The sequence below is a fragment of the Neopsephotus bourkii genome, unplaced genomic scaffold, assembly GCF_033783945.1.
Source record: "Neopsephotus bourkii isolate Nb327-2 ecotype Australia unplaced genomic scaffold, CSIRO-AGI_Nbou_v1 NB_234, whole genome shotgun sequence".
Classification (NCBI taxonomy): Eukaryota; Metazoa; Chordata; class Aves; order Psittaciformes; family Psittacidae; genus Neopsephotus; species Neopsephotus bourkii.
In genome coordinates, this window is record NW_026900744.1 from 13,908,373 (window position 1) to 13,928,904 (window position 20,532).

Below are 20,532 nucleotides of genomic sequence, written 5' to 3' on the forward strand. Positions count from 1 at the left end.
GAGAGAGGCAGGACCACAGGCAGCATCCTCTGCCAGCATCCCCAAGCCCATCAGCATTTCATTTTACCCAGGGCAGTGTGTTAATCCCAGCAATGCTGGAAGTCAACATTAAAGCCATGCTTTGGCATTTCCCAGCTGTTGCTGCCCAAAGAAATAATGCTTACTGCATGTTAACACGGCAGGGCTGGGTGCCCATGATCCTTTTGCTGTGCCCAGGCGAGGAAGAGGATTGCTACAGTGCAGAGAGATTCCCTGCTGCAAGAGCAAGGGCTGGCTCTCGGAACACTTACATTCAGCTAAAAAATGGGAGGGGGAAGAGTGTGTTTACAAATACATGTATTTATATATCTATATGCATACATCTATATGTATATCATTATGCTAAGTCATGGTGAGATAAAGTGGATCGGCTACAGTGCTGACATTCTAAAATTAGGTTTTGTGTAAAATAAGCATTGCTTCATGTAGGGTAGTTGGTATCAAGATTCATTTTCATCCTGACTTGTGCTACTGCTTGATATGACTGGGCAAAGCCCAGGGTGTGTGCATATCATTGCCATCCATAACATACGCATGAATTCATGACCCAGCTAGCAAGCTGAATTGCCTTGCAATCTTTTTTCTGCTGCAGAAAGCTTAATAAGCATATAAGTCTTAGCAAAAAGAGAACCTATGTATTTGCTCTGCAAGAAGAGCTCTTGAATGGAGTTGTAGGAGCCAAAGCTTTGCATCAACTGCCTAACATTCATTACCTCATGAAATGGCTAATCTCTACAAGCAGGACCCATCATGTCCATGGAACCAACAGCAAGGCAGTAAATGTTAGTGGAGCTAACATATAAGCTACAGGACAGCAGTATAACATAGAAGCTCCAGGACAGCTCAAGACTTCCCTTTCGACAGAAAAAGATCCCAGTGAGGTTACTTACTTCAGCTCTTTAACCGAATGCCTTTGGCAAAGGCACTTTGCTGTTATTAAGAAGGCATAAATTGAATGCTTGCAAACATATACCTGTAATACCCCATGCTCCTGCAGGAATAGAGATACGGTTACCATCAACACACAGAACCAGTGATTTTAATAATGACTTTTATGTCCCCTGGGGCTTTCCTGACATGGTGAGGAATGTGTCCCCACTGCAGCTCAAGTGCAGGGTTGAGAGCAGTGACCAAAGCCCATGGGTGGCTGCTGTGGGGTTACAGCACTTATTTCATGGAAACAAAAGGTCCATCACCAACAGAAGCCAGGGAACTAAGGCTGCTCACAGGGAGCAAGGAGAGGAGACATGAACAGGAGGGGAAGAGGCACCTGCTTATCCTCACATGAGGGGAAAATGGGCATGGTCGGGTTTCTGCTACAGAGCATCAAGGATGACGGGAAAGGCACTGCATGCACCAGGGACACTGCTGAGAAACAGCCCTCTTGAAAAGATCTCCACCAGCCCTTAAAGAAAAACCTCCTGACAAAAGATGGAAAACAGCTAGCTCAGGAGAAGGAAGGTTTGGGTTTACAGAAAGCTTCTCTCACAGTGAGAGGTAACTATGTAGGACTGGCTTAAGAGTCCTGGATTTCTAGGGTCAGGGATGAGCTGTGACACCCTGAGGGAAAGAAACAGTTTGATGTAAACAAGAATATGCAGATGTATCCACTGAAGGAAGTGTCTCACCAGGTGTATGGAGGAATTAGGATCATTGGCACGAGCTGAGAAACCAGGTAGTTTTGGAATAAAAGGATCACACTGAGGGTTTGATATACATCTCCCTGGGAGTCACTTTGGAGCAATGCTGCTGGAGACAGCAGTACTGCTGGGGCTGATACTGTGCTGTAAGAGGCTGCTTTCCAGGCAGTGACTGAGGTGCAGATGCTCAAATCAATTCTGCTTGGATGTGGCTGGAGCAGACTTTCTACCTGCCAATCACAGAACTGACATGAAAAGATGCTGCTTTTGTTTGGTTTTTAAGTTGAAAGGACAATATAAAAAAGCCAGCTGTAGAAAATAAGCTTGGAGTGAGCAGTCACCACTGGCTTCAGTATAGTTAGAAAAACAGGCTGGTGAATGAGGGCTTCATCCTGAAGAGGAGAAACTGGATGAAGTGATTTCCAGCCTCCTCCACGTGGGTGCTTCTGGGACCTTTGGCCTCAGTTTCAACAGGTCCTGTTGGCAGCTCCAGCCAGCCCAGGAATGCACCTGGCTGAGGTTGCAAGGTGGGACCAGCACTGCCAAATGCAGCAAGGCCATAGGTGCCAGAGAGGGAGTAGGGCTGCTTAAGCCAAAGGACAGTGCTGTCACAAGAAGAGATGAGGATAAACGGGCAATGAACACTGAGGCTGGAAGAAGGAAAGATGGAACTTTGGGTCATCCCCAGTGCGGAGGATACAGAGAACAGGAACTGGGTTTTATTCCCAGTTTTCCAGGGAGATGGCAGGACTCAGCACCTGGGACGCCCTGCAGAACACCATATCCCTTGCCTCCTAGCTCCAGCAGAATGTGTAATCCCCACTTTATTTCATACACGTGGCTTTTTTAAGACATATGTGGCATTTCCTTACAACTGTCAGCATCGACCTTCATAGCTGCCATGGTGATGAGCACCACAAAGCAGCCTATAAATAACATGAATGTGCCACATGCTGGCCTTTATGGGTCCCACTCTTTCTGATTTACTTATATGCAAGATGTTTTACAGGACAATCCAATTAAGTTTGGCAGCTGGCTGACAATGAAACCCAGTCCAGTGATGGCTTGCAGACAATTTATATTAAACCAGGTAACATGTTGCAGAAGACTAGTAGAAGCTACTGGTGGGATTCTGCATTTGTACTTGCTGGTACTACTGCAGGGTCCACCATGATCTTTACAGTAACATCCACTAAAGCCCTCACATGCTACAGGAGACAAGCACAGCTCACCTCATTCAGTGCTGAGTACCAACACAACACCAGGGTACAAGTTTAGGAGGGACCCTTAACTCCCCCAGCTGCATGCATTGGGCAAACACTCAGTCACACAGGGTCCCACCGAGCCTCTGGGGATGTTACACGAACAGTGAATGCCTGATTGCATACATTTCGGCTATGACTCAATCTCAGCAGGTCACTCTGCTGTGAATGTAATGCAAAAGTGCTGTCAGCCACCCTGCACTATGAATGTTGTAGGAGGCCACTGTGGAACCAAAAGCCATGGGGTGCCTTGGTGGCATTAGCACCCACAGCTGATCTAAACTCAGTCACTGCCTGCAGCCAGGCTGATCACCCAGGCTTCCACCACATCTTCCAAAACAGACACTCCTCACACAGCCTCTACCGTAAGTAATGTCTCATTCCAGCAATAATTCCTATATTCCAGAGGAGGGAGGCAGAAATAAAACAGCAGACCCAGGGCTTCCATTGCTTGTGTCTCAAGTCCCATTCCAGGAAAGCCTCTCTCACTGTCTGGACCTGCTTCCACTTTTTCTCCCAACCAAATAAACAGCCATGATGGACAACCCTCATTCCAGAGCTGCTTGAGCTGGCTGTCCTTCCCAGCTGGACGGCATTTTTCTTACTCTCTCCCTGCACACTCATCTACCAATGAGCCAGGGGAGAGCATCGCCAGCACAGACAGCTAAAAAATGACGTTATCTACTGTGGAAATTATTAAAAGTTGCTTTCTATGTTGCCCTCCAGGCAAGGCAGTGCCTGGATCCTGCTCCACCTCTTTTGGGAGGCAGGCGGAAGAAAACCCCCATAGCTTCTGGGGGGAAATACAGACTCCACACTTACAAGTAAATGCAGGAGCATTTTTTCAGCTCTTTTAGGCTGGAGCCCAGTACTGGATTTCGGGCCCAAGCATCCATTTTCAAATTTTTGATCCTGAATGGTTTAACAGCATTGAGGAAGTCAAGTATCTCATAAAACCACATTCAGTCACTTGGAAACCCAATTCTCCAGCAATTTTTCAGACAAGGAAAGTTCTGACTGGCGGAGGATTGATGTTGAGCTGACACATGAACCTGGGTGCCTGGAAGGTTAATGAAGAGCAATGAGTCCCAGTAATGTGGCCTAAATTACCCAAGCCCTATGATTATTTGACTTTAGGTTTATAAATTCCCCACAAATTCATATTAAGGGTGCCAGTTCTCTCCCCTCCTTCAGCATTTTCTCCTTTGATGTCTGCTGTATTTTCAGTACTCTTTCTTCCCTCTTCCCTGCATGATTTTATCTTGCCTTTGCCAAGGAAATCATGTGCAGGGCAACTCTGCAAAGTTCTGTCACAACTATAAATTTCCCGTACTCCCCCTGCTAGACTTGGGTGTGAAGAGGAAGTTCAAAGCAATGATCCTCTGTTCCCGTGAATTTAGGCAAGATCCATGTAGGACTGTGAGGCTTCACTGCCAGCTACACAGGAGGACAGCAAGCGCTGCCCAAAGTCTAAGGGCACATGAAACTATGAGGCAAAAAAATAAGCGTGCTGGCTATTAGGCTGCATGAGTTGCATAGGTGCAGAAAACACGGGAAGAACAGAAAAGCTAAAAAATCAAAGGAGAAACCAAAGAAAACATGAGATTGGTTTCTACCAATTAAATTAGAACTGATCAAACCAGTGATTGCATTACTGTAACTGCAGAAGTGATGGAAGGAGTGGAAAGTACAAATTTCCCTTCCAGGGGAGCCCTAGCTGGCTCACTGCTGTGCCACACACTGAAAATCAGCAGCCACACTCACTGAAATTTAAGGTACATCAAGGGAATTCAAACAAGAACAAACCAGAAGCCGGATATTTTGCAAAGGGATTGAAAGAAAGCTCTAAAATAGGAGCAAATTGCTGCACAGGTAAATTAATTATGTGGAAGCTGCCCAGGAAAAGGATGTGTAGCAGCAATCAAAGCTTCATTAGCACCACTGGTGCGTGGTACCAGCAGATTGGGAAGCTGAAGTGCAGGCAAGCAGCCTGTGCAGGGCAAAGGGAGGTGCTGAAACACAGAACCGCTATGCAGCAGGTTCTGGAAATGCAGAAAGCCAGGAAGCTGTTGCCAGCCTGGATCTTGCTTGCAGAGGTAAACTGCAGAAGGAGCTTAAAATCCAGCTCTGGAAGAGAAACACAAGGTTACATTCAGCAGCAGGGAGCAGTTGCTTGAATGCAGAACTTGCCCAGCCTTAGCACAAGGAAATATCTTGCATGCTGCCAGGAATCTCCTACCCTTTCTAAATGCAGGCAAGTCCACAGGGGTTAACCCAGGCTGTCCTAACTTTAATAACACAAGAACTCTGGATCTTTAATAATAAAGCTTCTATCAGACTACACTTTAACCTTGCAATGTAAATGATGTGCAAGGGCAGGGGGTGGCTATAGACAAGCTAACCTAAGTTGCCCAGCTCTGCTGCTGCTGCAGAAATGAACCCACAGGGAACAGAAAAGCCATCCCAGGGCAGGGGCAGCCAGCAGCCTGAGCTGTCTGCTAATTGCTAAGGACAGCCAGGGAGCTGGGATTTGCTATCGTGCTCAGTCTGGTGTAGGGAAGGGCGAGGGCATGCTCACACGCTGCACCGTTTGCAAACACCATAGGGGGAAAAAGTTCAGCTGAAATCCTTGAAGTGGGAAAAAGCAGCCACATTCAAGGATTAATAGTAGCGGCTTTCTTCTGGAGTTACGAGCAAGACCCCAGAGATGTGCTTGTCTAAGCAGGTAACGCTGTGAACCATTTCATGTGGTAAGCCCAAAAGTAACTACCCAGAGGCTGTAACATGCTGGGTAGCGCAGCAGTTTTCTGCTACCCACCTGAGCAAGGCCAAAGTGCCTTCAGGTGCACACAGCCCTGATGCCCAGCTATTTCAGTAGACAAGGTTTAAATGCCAGGAGTGCAGCATGGCCTGCAAATGCACATGTTCCCATCTGCTTGTGTAACAGCCATTGGAGTGATAGGAAATGGAGAGACTTCTCTCATTCTGGGGCCACAGTGTTACTCTGACCCTCCTCCTGGCCCTGCGACTGTGGGAGGTTTGGAGAGAGCATGTTTCGAAGATGCTTGCCCATTTGACCCCTCCAGACTCACAGCCTGAGGGAGGACCTCTTGGCCCCAGGGGAACAAAGGAGTTATCCCCTCCATGGGTGCAGGGACCTGCATCTGCTTCCAGACACTTCCTCTGAGAGAAGGAAAAGATGTGATGGTCTTATGGGAAGGGATGGAGATTTTCTTATGCATCCCAAGCATCAAACTCACATTCAAAGGAGGCTCTCTGTAGATGCTTTGCACAGCTGGGCTCTCACAAGGGTTTATCTGCAGAGCTGTCACAGTCCAAGCCTCTGCTTTGCAGCCAGATTTTCATATTCTGTGCTGATTTCCCAAGGGTCTTCATTTGGGCTCATCATCCCCACAGGGATCAATAGGACTACAGCTGCCATCCTAGCATCTGCAGCCAGCTTTGATGAGCAGCAGTGTGGTCTGCTGGATAAAGCAGGGGATGGGAGCCAGGAGCATTAAAAGCCAGCCCAGCTCCTGCCAGGAACCTCCACCAAGGGCTCAGCTGAGCTGATCAGTGTCTTCAGAGACATCCAAGGCATGTCCCAGCCAGGCATTAACATCAGTGACCTCGTGTCTGCCTGGTGCTCAGAGGAAGCATCGAGAAGCCCTGTGGCTCCAGCAGGCAGAGGAAGCCAGGCAGTGGTCCACTCCCCTTACATCACACGCTAGCCCTTCCCTTGGCAGATGGCTCTGACTTGTGAAGCTGAACACTGAAAAGTTAAACTATCCACGGCCAGGATCAAGTAAGAGGAGCAAAATTAAAATAGCTGGCACAGTTCTACATCATGGCACTGGGGAGATGGCTGGAGACATCTCTTCTGCCTCAGCTCTACACTTTGGACTTGATGATCTTAAAGGTTTTTTCCAAATGAGTTGATTCTATAATTCTATGATTTGGGTAACACTGGGGAGAAGCCCTTCTGTGGATTAAGAGTGGTGTGTGTGGCTGGCTGCAGAGCCAAGCACTGCTCACAACCAGAGCCTGCCCAATCTCAGTGAGTGCTTCTGTCCCCTGCCAACCTGTTCTCTCTAAAAACCCTGTGGAATTACAGGTCCAACAACAGGCTGTAACAGAAGCCACCTAAGACAGTGCAGAAAATACACCCACAACTGTGGGTCACAATCTTGTACAGTATAGGCCGCGCTCCCTTTTGTGGGGATCTTGTGATCTACAACTGATGCACACTTTGTGTTTTGACACCACCACCCAAATATCTATAGTAATGCCAGGTATAACCTACCTTCCTTTACTCTTAGCTGTGGTTGTTGTACTTGGATGTGCAATGCAGGCATTGCTCAGCACAGGGATTCAAGCCTGATTAGCACAGCAAGAGCTCTACTAATATAACCACACAACGACACCGTCCCAGCCCCCCTGATCTGGAGAAACTAAAGCTGCAGGGAAACACATTTGTCCCCCTGGGTCACTGCACAGAGCCATGCTCTCAGCAGGATCACCTTCGCCTTTGGCATCAACAGGATGCTGGCTTAGGCCTGACCCACCAGCACGTTTCCCTGCTACGTGCTCCTTCAGCTGTAATAAAGCTCCAGGGGAAAAATTAAGGCTGCAGTTTGTCAGGTATCTCTGTATGCAGTGATGAATTCTGCATCTAGTTATTAACCTCTTGCAAAAGCTCAATGTTATCTTGTATAGAAGTAATATTAGGTTAAACAGCTGTTGATAACTTATCTCCCATTATCAGCGACTTCATTTGAGGCCAATATTTACCCACATCCAAGAAGCACCGCTGTATTCCCAACGGCATTCTTTATAGAGTCAAATGAGAGCAGCTTTTAATATATCTTAGGTACTTAGGAGGCCCATATTACCCAAGTGCCTCCTAATCTTCAATGCATGGCACAAGAAAATTCCCAGGATGGACAAAGCCTGGACACGGTGCACAATCTGGGGAGGAAACCTAACCTGGAGGAGAAAATCTAACTTTGGGGAGGAAACCTAACTTGGAGAGCATCTCCTGCAGACACAAATGTGCTGACCCCAAATTTCCCATCTGCTGCCTCATGCACCAACCAATCATGCTGCTGCTCCTTCCCATCCTTGCTCTCTCTGAAGACAGGTCAGCCATGGGCTAGCACATCCCATTAGGTCCCCATCTTTAGTATGACCCTTTCCCTCCCCTTCTTTAATCCTCTAATGACAGTGCTTCAATTCAGGGCTCAGAAGGGACATCCCCTGACCATCATTCAGACCCAGCACATGTAGGTTCCTCTTAGCTAAGTGTTTGTGCTCTTGCTGTGGACACTGTCAAGAGCATCAGTGGCTTGCTTCATGGTATTTTTCCAGGGAGTCCATGCTCTTGATTTTTACTTTTACCGATGCTCTAACAGCATTGCAAAGCCTTAGGCAGAGACTGAGACCCCACTGTGCTGGATGTGGTGGAAGCAGAGATCAGAGAACAGAATTTGCATCAAAAAAAAAAAAAAAACAAATAAAGACATCCCTGCAGTCCAGCTTCTCCCACCAGTGTTCATGGGGCATGATCTTGTGCATCAGACCTGGGATGCGGACTGGGGGTTCTGGGTTCAGATCCCAGGCATTTCCCATCTGCACAGGCACCTGAAGCCCCACACCACACTACCATGCAGACACACCCAGCACCACAGCGTGTGCCACAGCGATGTCCACACACACAGCAGAGCTCCTGCTTTCCCTGCCCGAAGTTAGGACACATGAAGGCAGAGTTTCCCAGTGAGCTGCACAGTCCAGGCTCTGCTCACAGCCTCTCCTCTCCTCCACATCACCACTGGTTCACACTGCAATGAGAAATTACACCTCAGCAATTGCCGGGCTGTTTTATTACACCATTGCAATTGGTGGAGTTAGCTGAACTGAACCCATGATCTGCAAGCAAACGGCAGCCCTAGGAATGGCCAAGGGGTGATGAGGGACTGTAGTTAAATGCTTAGTCTAAGCTGCAAGTGGCAGGTACATTGTAAGTGTGTCCCCTGACTCAGTACCCAACTGTGGTGAGTTTATAGCCTTCAATATTGTTACATTAATCATAAGGAATCTCCCAGTTCCTTAGAAATACAGACAAGCTCTCCAGGGCTGGTTTCAGTAGTTTTATTCCTAGGTAATAGCCCTCTCCCTCATTTATAGCTATGTCTAGACACAAAGTGAAGAAAGTGCTATAAACACTTGATGTAAAAAACCTGCCTACCACCTAATTCCTACATATCACATCCCAACCATGCACTGAGCGCATGGGTATGAAGTCTGTGCTACACACCTTCCCAAGCCACCAGCCCTACATGACCACAGATTGCTGTCCTCAGTACCACTGCATGGCACGTCCCCAGGGGCAGCTCAGAGGATATCCAGGGGCAGGAGGCTATATGCTCAAGTCCTACAATCTGCCTGAAGAAAATGGCCAAGTGGGAAGGAAAGAGGTGAGGTGTGCTGCAAATCTCACAAGATGCAATGGGAACACCTCTGCTCCTGATGGGACTTCTCAGCACTGCCCTTCCAGGCACCCTCTGGCCACACAGGACAGCTTGAGGAGGAAGAAATCAAACTCACCTGTACACAAGAGGAAAGGCAGCAGCTGTTTAATCCTTTTCTGGAAGATGTTAATTCATTATTGATCAAATCAAACAAAATTAACATAATGGAATGAAGTCCTAAATGTTCAAGGCCTCTCTGATATCAAAAAAAGCATTTACTAAATTTAAATATTGAGTTTAATGCACTCAGCTCCAGTGACACCACTCAAGTTATACCTCATACAGAGGGAGCTTTTCTACCTATTTCAAGTCTCCCCAGGGCACTTGAAATAACTAAGGCCTGTAAGGCAGACAGAGGGGTGTGAGTGGTCAGGGAGGATATATGCCTGGGGATGACCCAGCATCACCAAGACTGGGTATGTCACAGGGGAGAAGAATTAAATCATGACCCTGTGGAAGATGATGGCCATGCTGCCGAGGACCAAGCAGACAAGGGGGAGAGCTTGGGAAAGGGCTGATTATCACTGTCACACCTCAGCCATGCCGGGCTAGCTCAGGACCAGACATCCTCACAGAAGTGTCACACAAGTGCAGCATCTGAAACTTTGGCCTGTGGTCTTGCAGAACAGCTTGGCTGAGCCAGCTCGTAACACCAGTGACAAATCCAAGAGCAAGCAGTCAGGGGCCAATGGCAAGTGAGCTGATGACCTGCCCGAGGTGACTCCACTGCCAGCAAAGCTGGTGACTTCATCTTATGACAGTAGTTGTTGTCAATTATTTTCCAGTTCTTGTGTGCATTCATGCACTGCATAGCACTTTGGAGCCTTCAAGATGAAAGGTACTTCCACCAGCATTTCAGTGGCTTGTTTCCTATTATAGGTTTGGTTTTGACACTCCCCCACCCTCTTGTCTAACTTTCTCTACAAAGCATTTCGCACTTTTTCATCTTTCTTCTGTGGTCCCTAGCCAGGGAAGGAAAAAACAAAACAAAACAAAACCAAAACAACACACAAACCCCGCTATTTATATCGTCATTGGAAAGCTTAAGATTAATCAGACACAGTGGTCTGGGGATAGGAGACTTCCACAAAGGTGATTCTTTAACAAAGACATCTGCATGCTTCTCTGTGAGCTGCTGTCTTCAAAACGGCTTGGTGCTTAAGGAAAAAAAAGCCTTCGGGTTTTTGTTTTTAAGGAGCCTAGTGGATGTTTTAATTAAGTTGAATAGGAGTTCTCAGAGTTACTTGAAGTGAAAATGTGAGCCTATAAGAGCTGCCTTTGAAGCTTGAGTTATGTTTTAAACACTTGATGAGTCCTGCAGAGCTGTTAATCCTTTTAGCATAGCTAATAGCTATTGCTAGATTGCCCATGAAATCCTGATTTGTTTGTATCTCTGCCGAGCTGGAGGCTCCCTCCAAAATGGCAGCAGTCCACCCTGGCACTGTTTGCAGACACCAGCCCCAGCAGCCCCCCACACCACTGGAGCTGGAGGGAAGAGCACACTCGGGGACCCCAGGGCAGGTGGTTGTTAGACGGGAGCCATAGGGGTCTCCCGTGATGCTGGACCACTCTGATGCTTGTGCAAATGGATGCTCCTGGTGGCATCCCGGAGTTGTGCTCAGGTCAGAGGCATGCGTGAGCCACTCTGATCCCCTTCCTCAGGAAAGGTCCCCAGCCCTGCAATCAATAGTGAGGCACACCGCAGTCCGTAGCCAATCCTACGCCATGTCCAGAGTTGCTACCTTAAAATAAGAGCTTTGCTTCTCAAATATTTTGAGTTAATCTCTTTCCAGATCTGGAGAACCACACATCACATTGTAAAACTGCTCCACAGCAATGGATTTGCTTAAGGGACAGGTAGGGAGGCACTGACTTTGGGGAAATGCAAATGCCTTCCACAAAGGATGCTGCAGGGAGAGATGAAAGCCAACTCCATTTGCATTAGTTCTGTAACTCTGGATGTTTTCCCTCTTCCGTTTAGACTGGAGTTCACACACACACACATGCACACACACGTTTTCTGCCACAGAGCTATTCCGTTGCCAGCTGCTCCTCCCAGGAGTCTTGAATAAATCCCCGTTTACACATGGAGCTACTTGTCAGAGCACCAGAAGGAACCTGAGAAGGCAGAGGGAGCATTCAGGTAGCTGTGATTCAGCAGAGCCCTGCTGTGGCTCTTAGGGCCAGCACAGCCTTGCTCTGTACTCCTGTGCGCAGGTGGGGATGGGGGGACGGGACCGAGAAACGACCCGGAGCCTGCAGCAACCTATCAGTTTGTTAAAGCAGAAAAACAGGCACAGGAAAACACTCTCTGTCTGGATGTAGGTGCTAAATAACTGAATAAGCAGGGCTGTCTCCCAAGTTGGTACGCATACACAACACTCCTAGGGGCTATCCCCACCTTTTCACAGCAAGGCAGCAGAGGAGCTAGGGCCCAGATCCCCCAGTGTTTGAAGAGCTGCTCAGAGCACCTGCAGCACAAAACAGTGTGCCCAGAGCCAGATGGGGACTTGGGAACGCAGCATGAGGGACTCAGCTCCAGACGAGAGCTCCAACTGCAACGCTGTGCCAAGCCATGCTTGCTTCCTCAGCTCACCGCTCGGAAACCCTCCTCCAGCACTTTCACAGTGCTCTCTGTTTATTCCCCTTGCTGTTTTATAAAGGGAGCAGGGGGATACCTCTCTGGCAGAAACCCTGCCAGGTGCAGGAGAGTTTAAGAACAGTTACGCTCAGGCAGCCACTGAAGACACAGAGGTAAATGGGACAGGGCTGGAGATTCTCGTGTTGCTAGTGTGTCAGCTGGAGATGGTTTTCTGTAATTGACTTAAGCAGGCAGACAAACCTCTGCTTTAATTCTGACAGGAAAAGCTTTGTGTTGGGAAATAATAAAAAAGAAAAAAAAATATACAGCCAGGTCTACTGTTGGTTGCAGTAAAACCTGTAGAGAACCCTAAAATTGCAGGATCTGTGCTTATTTCATCTTATGTTGGTGATGCTCAGAGGAAGGGGATTTCTGGCAGACTATTTTACATGCAGTCACCAGTCTCCCACTCACATCCACTTCTGCAGATGAACCCAGGGCACCCTTTGCACCCAACAGGCACCCAGGGGAGAAGACAAGTTCCACCTGAGGTGTGCAGCCAGGGGTGGACATCCTGCAGCCTGAATGCAGCCCAACACAGTGTCAGCACTGGCAGATTAAGGAGCTACCCTGGACATGTTGGACCAACAAGCTCAGGAGATGGGGAGGGGATGGTACCGGGGCTGGGCATTACACTAGGTCCAGGAGAAGGCAGCTCACAACTAAAGAGGCATCCAGATTCCTGACATAACCACCATGGTGCACCTAAAGCCTTATGTCAGCTGTCTCACTGCCCAACAATAAGTCTGACAGTGGCATGTCTGGAGTGAGGACTTGGGATCTGACCCTGCTCCAGCTCGGGATCATCAGATCAGGCTTCCCAGGTGATGTGCCGGGCTGAGCACGATTCCCACACACACACGGATCAATACCCCACACCATGGGAAGTCACAGCTCAGCTGCGCAGCCTGGCTGCCCAACGATGGTGCACTGCCACCATGTAAGAAAACAGTGGAAAAGGCTGCAAAACTGGGATCTTCCAGGTGCAGGAAAGCCCACCCCCATCCCAAGTAAAAGCCACCTGAGAGCTCCAGCGAGGCAGGGCAGGACCCCCAGCAGTATTCCTGTGTACATCTAGTCTTTGGGCAAGCAGCACCTTTGCTAGGGCATAGGAGGGGGAAAGGTCCCTCTCAGAATATGGTCAGTGTCCCCAGGGTAGAGTCGAGCCCCTCACAGTGCCCCGGGGAGTGCAGTGACCCCCGGGCTGTGCCTCCTCTCCGGCGCCCGCTATCTGAGGTCGGCTGCAGAGAGAGGGTTTCCAACTCGGAGACCGGGAGCATCCCCTGCCCGCAGAGAGAGCATCCCGGCATTCAGCCCTACTGCGAGGAGGGCTGGAGAGAGTTCGCATTCCCAGAGGAAAGAGACCAAGGACTGTTCTCGCATCCTCCGGCTGAGGCCTAGCTGGAGAGCATCCCTGCGACCGGGACGACACCGGCATTCCGAGGGTCGGGAGGCTCGGGTATGCCTTTCGGGGACACCCCGTCCCACAGGTCCCGGCCAGGGGCTCCCGGGCTAAGCGCAGGTTTCCCGTAGCCAAGTTTGGTCCGAAAGCAAGAGAGGTTTCCCCCGCATCATCCCAAGCAGCCGGCTCTGCTTCCCCCCGCGACCCGGCCGACGACCCTCCTTCTGGGGAGCGCGTTGGCCGCAGCCCCCCGGCACCCTGCGCGGCGCTGCCCGAGGGGGACCCCGGCCCCTGCCGTTGCCCCGCCCGGGGTGGGTGGAGGAGAACAGGGCACAGCGAGGAGCGGAGGGGAGGGAGAACGGCCGGCGGCGGGGAGCAGCCCGGGGCAGCCCCATCCCTGCAGCACCCGATGGCGGAGTGGCGGTGGGGGGAAGGGAGGAAGGAAACGGTGCCCGGTGGGACCGCAACAGGGGAAACTTGTGCCGCGTCCGGAGCCCGGTGAGGCGCTAAGGCAACGGGGGGCTGCTCGGAGCCACGCCAGGGGCTGGGTATCGGCGGGCACCCCCGGTGCTGCCGGCCGTGCCTTACCTGCGGGAGCCGCTCCGGAGGCTGCAGTCCGCGCCGTAAATCCGTGTGCCGGGTGCGGCGCCGGGCGGGCGGGCGGGGGGGGGGGGCCCCCCCCGGGGGGGCCGCGGGGCCCCCCCCGCCCCCCCGCCGCTCAGCCCTGCAGCGCCCACCACCCCCGCCGCGCTGCCCGCCACCCCCTCCCCGCCGCCCGCCGCCGCTCGCCGCCCCGCAGCCGGTCCCGCGGCCCCGCGCCGCGCTCCGCCGTCCGCGGGAGGCGCACTGGGGGCGGGCGGCGGGGCGGCGCGGTGCGGGGCGGAGGGGAAGGGGGGCCGTGCCCACCGCCTTCCTCCCCGCGCCGTGAGGGGGGCTGGGACCCCTCCCGAGCCCGCCACTGTGTCCGCAGGACCCGTGCGGAGCCGTGTCCCCCGGGACCCCCGTTCCCGAGAGCTGGGGTTTCCCTCACCGCCATCCTGCGGCCGGGGACCCCCATCCCCCTTCCTAGCACCCGAGAGCAGCCCGTCCTCCGGGATCCCGTCCCCTTGCAGCTGGGGGCTGGGATTGGTCCCAGACATCGGGACTCCTGTCCGCATCCCTGCCACCTAAAAGCGACATCAGAGTCCAGAATACCTGCCTCCATCCGACCGTCTCCATCCCCATCGAGGGAGGGTACGGTGAGTCCTAGAGACCCGGAGTCCTCAGCCCCAACCCTGAAAGGAAAAATGCTGATCTTAATGCCATAGACCAGAATTCCCTGTCACCATCCTGGGGAGCTGTGATCAGAGCCCAGCGCGCTGTCCTTCAGTCCTTCTCCTGGCTGTGCCCCTGGGGTAGCCAAGCTGCTCTCCTGGAAAATGGGAAGGGGCTGCCCAGTACCCCGTAGCTGCCCCTACCCCCTAGCATGTCACCCCATAGCAGAGGTCCCGCACCATCCCATGGGGAGCCCAGGCCAGGCACATGCCCTGTCTCAGTATCAATTTTTCAGTCCCCCTTCTGCTCGTGCCTTCCTAACTCCCCCAGCATTGCCCAGCCACGGGTACAGTGCTTCAGCAGCAGCATTGCTGTGGCAGCTCTGACCCCGACAGCACTGAAGACATCCTGCCATAGGTAGACCTTCCATGTGGGGGACAGGAATGGGAACTGATGCCACTAGAAATCTCCTAACTCCACAGACTTTGGCTTTTGACAGCAGCAGCTGAAATGTAGTATGTCCTGTCCTAGGCATCCAGCCTAAATTTGAGTGTTTTCTGGGGTGCAGAATCAGTGATCCAAGAGAAGTGGCTCCTTGGTTAGCTGTCTTCATCACTAAGGGCATGCAGCACTGAAAAGCGAAGGGCAGAGGGACCCCAGCCTGCAGCCCTGCTCGCACCCCTCCTACCTTCTGGTTCACAGCACTTTGCAAAGAGGGAACTGCTGCACCTTTGTTCTTTCCAAAGGAAAGCACTGTCCCTTCTGGCATGAATGGGGGACCCTTGTGAGATGCAGAAAGCAATGTCCCACTGCTTCTCAAGCAGTAGACCCCTGACACAGCTGACTGGCTCAGTTCTCGGGTATGGCTACTCTTCCTCTGCACCGGGACGCTAACTAAGGGAAGATTACCGAACCCAGCTCCAGCAGTTTCTTGAGGTAAAGGCTGGAGGCTGCTCTGCACCAGGTCACCATGATGGACTGGGCACACATCCCAGGAGAGCAGAGGTGCCTTCAGAACCAGTCCCCTGTAGCCAAAGCTGCTCCAAAAGAACAAACCCTCTCCAGTTATGGATGGGACTGTGTGAGATGAGGGCATTCTCAGGCAGCTGTATGAAAGCAGATTAAGGCAGCAAGTGTGTTTATATGAATATGAGCTTAATTCACTAACCAGGTCAATCAAAACTGCAAGTGATGCTTTTCCCCTGAAGTACCTTGCTATTCCTGTGCCTGTTCCTACGTTGCTGCAGGAAAAGAAGCTTTGTCTGGCATATACAGCAGCTGCCCTCCTACATCTGGGCTTGCTTTATCTACGCAGGCCAGCCACAACCCTCATTTCCAACCATATTAATGAGCAATACTGTAGATTGCTATGAGGGACCTGTGGCCATGCAGGTGTGGCAGGAAGGCCTAATTTCTGAGCTGGAGCACCAATACAGTTGGGATGTGAAGTCATGCAAAGCAGGGCAATTTAGAGATCTCGCTGTGCAGTCCTGGTCACTTATCACACTTATGCTGAATTATGTTTCACTTACAAAACCTCTAAGGTTGCTACTCCAGTGAGGCAAAGCCAGTTCTTATGCTAATTTGACCATTTGTTAGTATAATAACTCTTACTTGCATTTACTGTGCAGCTTAATATTGTCAACACTCTTTAATTTTGGTGTGAGAGTGCTTTTACAGTGAACTATAACAGTAGAGGTTAATCTGCAGCAGTGCAACATTCCAACAGGCTCATATCCTTGGAGTTTATAGCTGGAGAGATTTGTACGTCATTGTACCTGACCTCATGCACAACACAGGCTGCTTATCCAGTTACTTCTGCACCACATTTTGTATTTGACTCAGCCATATCTGCCAGTTTCTTCATCATGAAGCATGTCTGTGTTTCCTACTTGGGAGCCCTGCTGAACCTTCTGAGACCATGTCTGCCCATGCCCCATGCCCACAGACCCACACTAGGTATCATAGCCAGGCATGCTGGGCAGCAGGAGACATTACACAACAGGCAGCATACAGAACACGGGCTCAGAGAATTTAACTGTGAATCAAAGCTCTGGGCCATTTAAGCCAGCTCAGAACAAGGTTTAAGGTTTTTAAGGGTTCCTGTTTGGAAATATACATCCATTGGCTGTGTGTCATAAATATTCCCATTTATCCTGCTGGAGCTAGATGAATAATTGAATAGAAGTTTGCGGTTAATTGATTTGCTGATCAGTGGAAAGAAATCATGAATAATTTATTTGACGAATCTTATTCAACCACCCGTAAAGCTGGTCAGTTACTGAAAATAATTAGTTGCAAACACTCAATTTTTCAGCTGATGGCTTTGTCCACTTGCAAATACACCTCACACTTGTCACCTTCCAGTGTGGATCCCCACAGATTTCTCCTCAGCTTGAAGAGCAGAGGCTGCTCTTCAAAACATCCTGAACACTTCACCATGGCTCTTCTGCTCCATCCAATACTTCATGCACCACTGGTATCAGCTCTTTTCTTCATCATCCTCACATTGCAAAGCTTCCTCTTCTTCCTTGTGTCCTTGCAAGTACAGGCCCTCTTGAGTTGCACTGAACATTCGAAGTAGGATTCAGTTAACACCCTCCATTCAGGATCAAGACACCTAGCAGCTTTGCCAAAGGGGAAAAAGCAGGTGCATATGTGTGCACAACACACTCTGTTCCTGGCTCTTTCCAAGATTTGTTATATTGGTTTAGCCCTATAGAAGGTACCTCTGCAGCCAACCTTCAGGGCACAGATGCTGCCTCTCGCCTGCACTGCTGGGCCAATAAAGGGATGGGGCAGAGGGCTGGGGCAAGCGTGCTGGAGGAGGAATATCCCACACGAGATTTTGGCTGCACTAGGGAAGAATCAGACTCTAACTCCATTTTTAAGCTTAAACCTTAAAGCAGGCCTCATAACCATGTCAATTTTCCTGCATCTGCGTGAGTCTTGGTCTTCCCTTTGCCCACACTGCTCGCAGCACATGGTACACTAAGCAGGCAAGACCTGCACCACTTCCGGGTTTCAAAAATAAAAATAGGAAAAAAGATGCTTTGAGGTTTCTCTAAAATTGCTGTTTATTTGCCAGTCCTTGCATGTTAAGATTTATGAGAAAACAATCTCCAGAGGCTGCTTGATGTTATTTGCCTTCTAGCAGAAATCCTATCAGATTCTCCCATGGTTCCCGGATCTGGCAGGGGCAGCTCCCCTCCCTCTTCCTTTCCCACCCCCAAGCAACACACAGACACCCTCACTATTGAATTAACATCATCTTTTCCCTGCAACATCCTCTCTGAGTGACTTCCTGTGCTCACAAGCCCTTGCAAATTTGTTCTTTCCGTGGCTGGGTATACTGAGAAGCAGGATTCAGGAGCTGCCTGTAATGTGAGTGCTCCTGCACCAGGCTGATCTCATTTGGAAATGGGAACCTCCTCTTCCAGTTCAACCTGGGACAATTCAGAAATCTCTGCAGAAGTCCTGCTATGTTTAAAGGAAATAGGATGCTTGCCTGAACACTTGAGCTTGCTGTTCTTGTTCAGGTGCAGAGAGCTCTCTCTCTGAGGGAACCCTGTGAGTTTGTGCAGTTTGAGGGAGTGATTTTGTGGATTGCTCAGAGGATGCCCAGCCTTGAGCAGGGTCTGTGAATGCCCCTGAACATGAGCTGGCGCTGCTGCTGTAGCCTCAGAGGGCTGCTGCTGCTGCAGTCTGCGCCTGCCCACTCTGCAGGAAGTTCACAGCCTGGGACCAGGGGGCTAATTTCATTATGCAATGTCTGTAGCCAGAGTCAACAGTTTAATTATGTCTTCCCTTTTCTTGCTGGCTTTCAGCAAAGACACGTCTGCTCTGATCTGTGTGATGCTCAGCCATGCCTGCGAGAAAGTGGGCTTGTTACATAGCAGGGAGGTGGAGGATGGAGGCTGCTCATCTTAACCGTTTGCAGTTGAAGCTCTGGGTGCTTCCTTCAGGCTGGTGGTCCCTGATGCCAGGCTGGCAGCTTGCAGATAGTCCTTATGGCCTAGAGATAGGGGCTGTCACAGTCCTCTGGGTCTCGGGACCCCAGCTACCCTCATGCCTCAGAGCATCCCCCCACACTGGGCAGTTCTTTCACTGTGTGCAGTCCATGAGGGTCAGGATGCACCCTGGAATGGCAGCCCTTCCAGCCCCCTCATATCTGGTGCTGGGGACCAGAAAATACCCCTTCTCCTTCCTTCTCTCTCTCTCTGAGATGTCCTCCCCTGGGACTCTGAATGCTACCAGGGATGGCTAACCCTGGCTGCTGTGGAGCCGGGGCTGCCAGGGCTGCTCTGCCACCTGAATTTACAGTGCTTTAGTGTCTTCCTCCCTTCCCCTTGCAGCAGATGCTCCGTGTAAATCAGCACCATAGATGAACCATGCTGCTCCACACCAGCTGGGACTTTTGGCCTTGGAAGACTTGTGGCTCCCAATAAATACACCAAGGCATTAACCCGGGCTGAGCAGGGGGGGCAGTAGCTGTCTGCCAGCCCACACCACGCACCCTGAGAGACTCCTGCAGCCTGTGCCAGGATAGGGTGAGCCAGGATGGTCCTGAAAGCAACGCAGAAGTGTCCTGTGTGTACACATGCCTTCAGGGCTGGGGAAGTGCTGTGAGAGAGATGTCCTGGATACCCAACCTACCTTGATGCCTTTATCTTTGCAACCCACTTTGGAGAGAGCGTGTGTGGAAGCAATGACAGCAATGTGGGGGTATTTCACTTTCTGATTTGCTGTTGAGCTTGCTTAGGTGGTGGATGGGTTTAATGGTGCAGGCTTAACAGAAAGAAAGAGGAAAGTTTGCTCAAGACAACCTAATTGATCTTAACAAGACAGGCAGGGCTTTGTGCTGCAAACTCCAGTGTTTGTTTTGTGGGTTTAATGCAATTTCTGGCTGGGTTTGATTACTCTGGGGAAGTCCTCTGGCCTAATAAACAGAGCCATAGGGAATTAACACTGATAATTTCAGATGCTGCTCTAAGCCTGAAGCAGAGTGGAAACAGAACCAGGGAAAAGGTGATTGCAAAACGATTCAATCAGCTCCCAGTTACCAGTTTGGGCTGCTCTGGTGGGTGGGCAGTGGCCAGGGCTGGGAGCCCAGGGAGAGAGCACACCTGGTGGTGTCCTCGAGTCTGGTGACACCGAGCACCCTTGATGTCAGTGTGTGACAGTGACTGATGCATCCAAAGAGACAGGAAATCGCCTGTGGAAAGCCTTGTGGATTTCCCCATTCCCCCTCCTCAGTTGTGATAATGATGAAAGCGGCTCCTTTCAGGGGGAAAAATCTTTTTTAAGCCCTGGGCATTTGGATTGTGACTTTCCGTACCACGATGTAGTTCCCACTTTCCTCTAAACTGAAAAATGGGAACACAATGTGGGTTTGTGCTTGTTTTTTATTGGTGGGATAATGGAAGGGGGGAAAATGACTTTGAATCTCATAGCTGCTGCTGAAAAAATGGTTCTCCAGAGAGCAATGTTTCCAATGAGAGGTTTCTCCGTGCCTGTTAACAGCTGCCTGTTTCCATGGGCTCCCTGGGATGTACCTGTGTCCAAACCTGCCCCACACAAGGGCCGGGGTGAGGAGGTGGCTCAGCACATTCCAGTGATGCATCTTGCTCCTGCAGCCATGGACTCAGCCTCGGACAAGAAATCCCCCTGGCATGCTTTGGGAAAACAAGAGGAGGGACAGTGCCTGACTCCTGCTGGGCACCCTTGCTGAGCATCTCCCCGCTCATCCCCATGAGGACACCCGGTA

General features: G+C 50.6%; 1 protein-coding gene across 1 annotated transcript in view; it reads right to left on the minus strand.

Annotated features, from left to right (window-relative positions):
• The window catches only part of TMEM121 (transmembrane protein 121), a 37,541-nt gene extending 23,362 nt beyond the window's left edge, over window positions 1-14,179 (minus strand). The window contains exon 1 of the mRNA XM_061345385.1: window positions 14,100-14,179. The gene's annotated coding sequence lies outside the window, so the exon portion shown is untranslated. The remainder of the gene's footprint in view (window positions 1-14,099) is intronic.
• Between the last annotated feature and the right edge of the window lie 6,353 nt (window positions 14,180-20,532).